At 41.8% G+C, this 8,867-nt stretch overlaps 1 long non-coding RNA gene across 1 annotated transcript; it reads right to left on the bottom strand.

The window, feature by feature from the left end:
- Positions 1-2,781: 2,781 nt before the first annotated feature.
- Positions 2,782-6,837, bottom strand: LOC118163252. The gene is made up of 3 exons (XR_004748943.1): positions 6,700-6,837; positions 6,458-6,587; positions 2,782-3,075 (listed from the first exon to the last, which is right to left on the bottom strand). It is a non-coding gene; the product is annotated as an uncharacterized LOC118163252 (long non-coding RNA).
- Between the last annotated feature and the right edge of the window lie 2,030 nt (positions 6,838-8,867).

Here is an 8,867-nt window from a genome sequence, read left to right as displayed (position 1 = left end):
CTTCCAGTAAATGAATGTTTGGGTTTGAAGGTCCTTACAAACACCTGGTCTGTAGTATAGGTCTTCTTCTACCCATAGTGGAAGGAGGTGAACTCCCGTTTCCCTAACAGCCCATGCATATTTCAGCGAGAGAATTCAGGAGCAGAGTTTCTCTGAATCATGCATTCCTGTTATCAGCAGGAGGTCTTATGCTCTGCCAATCCCATATTCATGTAAATCCGTAAGCCTAAAGGGGGAGATTTACAGAGGAGTCCGTGGAAGCAACTTTGCAATACTTGCCTGGTTCTGTATCTTATTAGCTTCTGCAGGCAATGGGCCAACACAGCTCACAGTTACTGCAGTATTAAACTAAATAACGGTCTTAATAACATACTGAAATATATTCAGAGCCCTATGGTGTAAAATATATTAGATTATTTCAAAGACAGGACAATCTGAGTCTCTGGGGAAAAGCAAATGTAATTAAAATTATTTCTACTCCAAAAATTCACTTCTCATTACAAACGTTGCCACGGAGTATTCCCAATGCAATTTTTATTCAGAGTTAGAGAAAGAGATATTAGCCTTCCTGAAAACTGTGTTATCTTGAATAAGATACTGTATGCCTTGCCTTGAGTGAAAGAGGAATGGAGATTAGATGCTAGATTGTGTCAGGTGACTTTCAGTCTTAAATTTATATGGTCGAGGTAGGAAAATGTAGTATTTGCTGAGGCAGAGATGGAAGACTTAATCACATGTGACTTCAGAGTACAATTATATGGTATAAAATGCAGTTATTAAACAATTGCTGAAAACACTGTGTAGGACACAAAGAAGTATAGACATGAGAAATAATGAATGCTAAATAAAATCCTCAGGTTACTTACCTAACTGAGACTACCTTATTATGTGGAATCAGGGCCATCAGCAGCAGGTCATCTCAACTGACTTATCTTTAATTCATTTACATTTTACTTTATTAATTTAAATGTTCAGGGAAAACTAGAATGAATTAACTAGATTCACACAGACTGTGAATACAAAACGTATGCTTTTTGCTGAGTTATAACAAAGGAGAGTTTGCTGAGGAAGAAATGTGTTTATGCCTTTTACTTGGGCAGGATATTTTTACAGCAGCAGAGAGAAGCACCACTTGAAAAAAAGCAGCTTTGCAAACACTTGGGTTTGCTCCTCAGCAAATAATACATGGAGTGTTCTTCCTCTGGGTGACAGGAATGAGATCATGATTTCTCTAAAAAGAAACTAGAAAAGAGGACGTTGATACAGCAGGGAAAAGCTACAGGGCAATAATTACAGAACAGTTGATACAACCATAATTGAAATAGTTAAAAATACTTTGCCTGTGGGAACTCTGAACAGGCTTAAGATAGACAGATGGCTGTCTTTAAAAAAGCAAAACAAAAAAGGCAATTCTGTCATTTCTAGATAAGGCCAACAAGCTTAGATTTTTGATGCATAACTGAAACAGTGAACTATATGCAAACATGCTAAAAATACCATATAATGATGCAGTGATGTCATACAGCTTCTGGATGGCAGCTTGCTGAGGGACTGTAGACAATCCAGTGATAAACATAAATATAGACATTAGCAAAAAGAATTGCCAGAGATCAGACTTATGTTTTCCTGTTCCCCAGACAATGTCCAGTCAATCACACTTGCTCTCAGATTCTACAGTCCTATCTCTGCATCTCTTGACCTTTACCATCTCTCTGCTAAGCCGCAAGTCAGTATTTGCTTCACTCTCCCATGTAAATGTTCAAGGAAATCCATTCCCATTTTCCACTTCTCCCTCTTTCAAGCAGCAAGGTGAAAGGACACGCTACCACAGAATGGTTTAATTTGGAAGGGATGTCTGGAGATCATCTGCTCCAAACCTCTGCTCAAGGATGGTCACCTAGAGCCACCATGTCCAGACAGCTTTTGAGTATCATCAAGGAGGGAGGCTCCACAGCCTCCCTGGGCAACCCGTGCCAGTGCTCACACACCCGCACAGCACAGAAGGGCTGCCTGATGTTCAGAGGGAACCTCCTGTGTTCCAGTTTGTGCACATTGCCTTTTGTCCTGGCACTGGACATCACCAAAAAGAAACTGGCTCCAGCCTCTTTGCACCCTCCCTTCATGTATTTATACACATTGATGAGATCTCCCTGAGCCTCCTCTTCTGCAGGCTGAATAGTCCCAGTTCTCCTCATATGAGAGATGTTCCAGTTCCTTGATCATCTTGGTAGCCCTCCATTGGACTCTCCAGTATGTCCACATCTCTCCTGTATTAGGCAGTCCAGAACTGGATGCACTTCTCCAGGTGTGGCCTCACCAGTGCTGGGTAGATGGGAAGGATCCACCTCCCCCAGCCTGCTAGCAATACTTTGCCCAATGCAGCCAGGCACTCTTAGCAGCAAAGACCCACTGCTGGCTTATGGTCATCTTGGTGTCCACCAGTACCCCCAGATCCTTTTTGCCCTCCAGCATGTACTGGTGCCTGGGGTTGTTCCTCCCCAGTTGCAGGACTTTGCACTTCACCTTTTTGAACCTCATGAGACCGAAACTCTTAGAAAATGCTTCTCACAAATACTGCAGCCCAGGAAGTGCTCTGCAGTTCTACACTCACAGTATTTTCATCCTCTCTTCCTTTCTGGATGTAAAGACTGCATGTGAAAGAACAGCAAATGAGAGCCTTACACTGTGGTTAGGAAAAGCTGTCTTCCCTAATGATCAGTGCCTTCAGATCAATAGGATGGAAAGAAAAGTAGCACAGGCTCCTCCAGCTTCTCTGTCTCCCCTTGCAAGAGGATTAAAGCCTACATTACCTCATATTTTGCTGCAACTTTCTAATTGCTGCCATTGGACGCATAAATCTACAAGAAGATAGCCCAGAAGTTCCTATTTTACGCGACGGAAGATACTCATCTAGCATCCCTGGAAAAGTTGTACTTGGTGCTTTTGCCCTGCTGTGGAGGGCACTGATCTGGCACTCCTGGGCAGAGGAGTAGGGGCCTTTTCTCCCAAATACCCTCCCATTGTGTGCTTGGTGTCAAATGCTTTCTGTCTTGTGAGGAAAGTTGGATGGGGACACTGCAGGAAAAAAAAATACATTTTGCTGACAAGTCACAAGTGCCCCATCTGCGCACACAGTTCCCCAAAGTGCTCACAGTGATGTTTGGAGTTTGGAGAGAAACAACCTCAAATACAATGAAGGTACAACACTGTTGGTTGACAATATTTTTGTTGTGTCATCAGAGAGACAAACATTTTATTTAACTAATGTTGGATGCAGATTTTTTACTCTCCATAACATGAGACAGTTTTAAGACTTGACCAGCTTACGTGCAGTTTGCCACCTAGAGATGAAACTCCTGACAGTATTTGCAGGTGGTTTGCACGTAGTTATAACTATGTGTATGGCTTGTGTAGCTGCTGAATTCTCTACCAGAAAAGCAAAGGTCCAGTACTGATACAATAAACACACAAATAAGTAATGAGGCTTGGGCTTCAGTGCCATGCAGAGTCCAGACTCATTTATTATGAGAGTCACTGATGGAAGAAATTCTGCCGAAGGAAATTTCTTCAGAGATAAAAGTCAGCTTAATCTGATCCCACACAGCAGAATTTACTTCAACTAGTACTGACAGCAAGAAATGATGACTCACAGAAACTTAAAAATTAGGCTTGAATGATGTGAAAGGAGAAACCAAATCTCGTGAATGGCAAATGATGAACTGCAATGACAACATTCACAAGCCCAATGACAACATTCACAAACCCAATGGCAACAAAGTCATATAGCACCAGAAAAGGCCATTGTGACCAACAAGATTCAAGTTCACAGAACTCATAGGAATAGAGCTAGAAGGACTTGGAGTATTTGTGAAATACTATGGTGCTAAAGTATGCCCTAGACTGGATGAGTAAAACCAATTTATATTTCCTGGGGATAAGAGAGCTCTCCCAGCATTTATTATAGGGGATAAGCTTTTCTATTTTTAAATATGTCTATATGAGTGTGCATTAATACAGCCTCACAGAGCCATTTAGGCTGGAAAAGACCTTGGGGGTTTTTACTCCATCCTCCTGCACAAAGCAGAGCCAACACTGAGCTCAGACCCGGTTGTTCAGGGCCTTGTAGGCTCTTGAAAAACTCCAAGGATGGAGCTTTATAACTCCACAGAGAAGTAATACAGCATTACCGTTGCTAGCAACAGGCTTCAGGCTTTCTACAAAATTTGCAGGGCTTCAGGAGAGAGGCTTGTCAGGCTTGCCCTGCCTGATCTTGTCTTGCCATGCCTGAAGCTTTGTTTTCACCTGGTTAAGCTGCAACAGCAATTTTTCTTCTAACCAGATGGCTACTCGAGATTTGTTTTACTTTTCCTTATCTCTGTGTGGTACAGCAATCATTTTATACAGACAGTTGTAAAAAGCAGTAATTCCGTGTAGAACAAGATATTTATGACTAACATAATGATGTAGTTCAGAGAAATACAGGCCGGGTGTGGCAGCAGAGGCCTTGAGGAGTGCGGAAACAGGGTGTTGTGATGTGGAGACAGGCAGGGGATGAGAAGGGATAGGGCACAGGCTGGTGCTGCAGATCCAAATGCTATAAACAACTCACCCTTAGCCAGGTAAAGAAATGCAGACCTGGATCTGGACAAAAGAAGTTTTAGGGGAGGTAACAAAAGAGCAAGTATCCAACATACATAAAACAGCACAAACTTGGACATGAGATGGACTTGCAAACCAATGAGAAAGCGCACATATATAATTGTGTTAGAAAACACATTCAGATGATCCCCTAGCAGATCCTAGAGTGAGAAAGAAAAATAAATCAATATCATACTCCTCCTGGCAAAGTATTGCAGACGCTGATGTTTCACACTAACACTTCCACAAGCCCCAGACTGAGCCCAGTGATCTGAGGGCCCAGTGGAAGGGTGAGCATAACACCAGGGGAAGGGGTAGGAACTGGGAAATGCCAATATAACAATTTTCTCTGTATTATTATTACCACCAACACTTTTTTCTACATAAGATATTCAATTTGTTATTATTCTTTCTTTATTTTCTGCAATACTTACATCTGGACCAGAAATGATTTTTTGATTAATCTATTAAAATTTCAGTCATAAAAATGATACATTCTTGACTTTATATTTAAAGTGTGACTCCTCTTTGTCCAGAGAGAAGATTTTGAATCTGACTAATTGCAAAGCCTTTTGGAGCAACTGTTTGAATGCTTCTCAGAACTGTTGTCTGTGTTTCTCAATAATCAGTCCAAAACCCAGTATTACTTGGATGATATTTTATTTATTGTATTATTCTACTTTATTTCATTTTACTGCTTTATTTTATTCAAAAAGAATACAAAAGCACAACCAGTAGAGACACAGGTCATCTTGTTCTGTATCAGCTCCGGAGGACAGAAGCTGAACTTTGTGAGATGACACTTTAGATTGAATCGTATTTTTCTTAGGAATATAATTTTTCCAGCAGGACTGGAATCTACTCCTGACATAACAAAGAAGTAGCTTGCAGGTATCAAAGTTTAGCACTGCTAGAAAAATGGCAGACATAATGCTTGTTTCATAGGCTTATTTCTTGCATGTTGTTAAAGAAACTCTATCCTTGTCTCTGCTTGAGGTGTAGATAAGCATCACTTCAGAGAATCTCAAGCCTGCCCTGGGCAGACCTTGCAGAAACCTGCCCTGAAACAGTGAAATTCTGGATCATAAGTTGCCCAACACCTGCCTCATTTAATCTTGTGCTACTGCAGCTTTGATTCCCAATGCCTCAGACGATGAAGTTAGAGCGCTGCTTGCCTAAGCCCTTTGGGATAATAGTAAGGCCACTACATTTGAGGCAAGAACACTTAATAAAACCCAGAGAAAGTATTTCACTATTGAAATATTCTTGTACATAAAAATAGAGAAACTACCCTTCAAGCCATAAATGCAAACAGCATACAGATTATTTTGCTATCAAAGGGTTGTGAACAATGGAAGGATTCATATGAGCAAAGATATAAAATGCCTAATAGACAGTGAGGGAACTTGAACTTGCAGGCACAAATTCAGATTTTTACTGCCAGAAAAAGCAGATCAGAAGCTGAACACAGGACACTCTGCCTTCACTAGGTTTCTGCACAATAACAAGTAATTGTAGGGAATACTAGAATGGTTAGTGCAATTATTTAAATCTGATTCAACAAAAATTAAGTGGCTTTCTGGCAACAAGGTGGCCTAGCAATCCTAAACATCTTAATCTCAGACTGCAAGTGAATTTTCCCCAAATGCAGCTGCATGCTTTAAGTTACTCACTATCTTGTTATTGCAATACAGCTATATGCAAAATATACACAATTGATTCATGCTAAAACGGAACTGTTTTTCAGAAGAAAATCCTGACAGTAGAGTGTGTATTGGATGCTCTAGTTCAAATGTGTGTGAAATACTGCGTTACGTACAGAATTCCTAAGAAGATAACGGTGATCAATACGCTGCTCTCTCAGCCTGACTTACATGGTTCAGCATGGCACAGTTGATGTGACAGGCCCGTCAGCTCACGCACCACTTAGCTGCTGCTCTGCTCTTCTCCTGATAAGAAATGGCCAGAAATAGCACTTATGTCAGAAGCTGCACCTGCTACTAAGGCTCATGTTTCATTCTACTGTTTTCAACCAAGAAGAAAACCTGAGAGAATCAATACCTGACCAAGGATCACCATTTTCAACCTTGGATTTGGGAATTTCTTATGGGTCAAAAGCATGATACAGGGACATGGCTGACAGCTTACCTTCAGGTAGACCAGACAACCTTAAAACATCAGCAGAATTTTGAAAGGAACTGTTAACTGAAGGAAAGCAGGAAAACCCTCACTGGCGACTTTCTATAAAGTCTTTTATGGCATAACAGTAAGAGGCATGTTAAGATGTGCCTTGCCAAACATTTCTGAAAGGCCTATTCAGCCCTCAGTCCGTCAGAGATTCCTTGCTTCTGACACGGAGTGAATTCACCACTGGACAGAAGGCCACCACAAAGCAGTATTGATGGCTCATTTAGAGGCCTTGATTAAAGGCACAACTTTGTGCAGGCTCTCAGCAAAGGGGTAAACTTCATGTTGCAGAAGATATCCTATATTTCCTTGTTTGTGAGATTCGTATTACTTTTCTCACATAATATTGCCATGTACTGTTTCACCTTTCTGGTACAGTGTCATCGGATAAGAGAAGATATGATTATAAAACACACTGGCAAGCAACATCAGTGCTGTGGTAGGAAGCTTGTGTCTGAATTCTGCAGCTGATATGTACTTAGCTCTAAAGGCTAGCATAGTTCTCGAATAGTCAAAGGTGAAATACAGAATAAAGGACTAAAAACTTATGCTAGGAAGACCTAAGGATTCACTTAGGGCACAAACAGCAGCACCAACTGTGGAGCAGTTCAGAGCACAAAGGAAAAATGCAGCAGTCTTAAGAGAAACTGAAGGAGGCAGATGGCAATTAGGTGTCAGTAAGTTCTCATTAAAAGTGGATGATTTCCAGACTCAATTAGAAGAAAACTCTTTGAAAAGATCTTTTGGAGCAGTAGAGAGGGAAAAGAAGCTTTAAAACCCTTACAAGGCTGTTGTATATTACAAAATGTTGTCTTTTCACTGCTGTTTGGGAAAAGTGTGGAAAAGTCATATTTGGAGTCTGTAGTTCTGTCACAATAATTGAGATTTCTGATGTTAAAGGCTTGCAAAACAGATGTGATCAAGCTCACAGAGAAAAGGGAATAGAAGTGGAAAAATAAAAGTGTAACTAAAAGATAGTGCTTTGTTTTCTTTGTGTGTGTTAAAAAAAAAAAAAAAAAGGAAGCTCATTACAATTTACTTTCTCAAAAATAATAATCTGAAGTAGGAATCTTAGTAGAACGTACAGCTTTCTTACATGCAAGTCACACAGTGAAAGAATATGCTTGCCTATTGTCTTAGAGAAATAATGCTATGAAAGACTCAGAGTATGGTTGCTTACTTCATTCAGTAGTCACACCAGTCACACCAGCCTAGGCTACAGCTCCTTGGTGGGCTGAACTCCCCCCGTCCCAGGGCTGACCTCAGCCCACTTCTGATCTTCACACCTGCTGTGAATGTTTTTATCAAGGCTGAAGGTGGGTCAGGGTTGTGCAGGACCATGCTGGGTGAGGCATCACACTGCCCCAGTGTTGGGGACAAGCACGGCCCCCAGCTGCTCCATGGTGTTCGTGAGGCAGCATGCAGACGTACAAGGAGATGGCTACCGGCTCCTTCCCCAGCAGAAGGAGCAGGCCGAGCTGTTCCCTGGGCTCTGTTACTCCTGGCAGGCATTTCCAGGCAGCTGGGAAAACAAATGGTAAGTACACAACTGCTGAGCACAGCCTCTGTCCCAGGACCCAAGAGGACAGTCACGCCATCTCCTGCTGCTCTGAAGGAAGCTGGGTTGTGGTGGGAAAGGCCACCACAAGGACTGCCAGAAATGTCACGGAAAGCACCAGGAACTTCAGCTCAGTTCCTATAGGAACACAAAATTAGGCTTAGAGATTAAGACACCCAAATGTTTGATCCTGTGTGTTGTTTAAGACATACTGCACTCAGCAGTTACTCAGCAGTTACTCAGCATTGGCCCTCTCTGATACCCGAGCTGCAGTAAGACATCCAAGACATCCACATGCAGTTTGCAGACAAAACACAGAGCCTCCAGAAACCCCCTAGCTTTCTGTAGCAGCAATTATATGCTAGAAGGGAGACCCTTGGACATCTCAAAGGGCACCAAACACTTGTGTTTAGACAGCCAGATTGACTCTAGAACATCTATACACCAGGGTCACAAATACCACTTGCTTCTCTGGGCTTCCTGT

This window comes from Oxyura jamaicensis, chromosome 2, assembly GCF_011077185.1.
Source record: "Oxyura jamaicensis isolate SHBP4307 breed ruddy duck chromosome 2, BPBGC_Ojam_1.0, whole genome shotgun sequence".
Taxonomy (NCBI): Eukaryota; Metazoa; Chordata; class Aves; order Anseriformes; family Anatidae; genus Oxyura; species Oxyura jamaicensis.
This window is presented reverse-complemented; position numbering and strand designations above follow the sequence as displayed.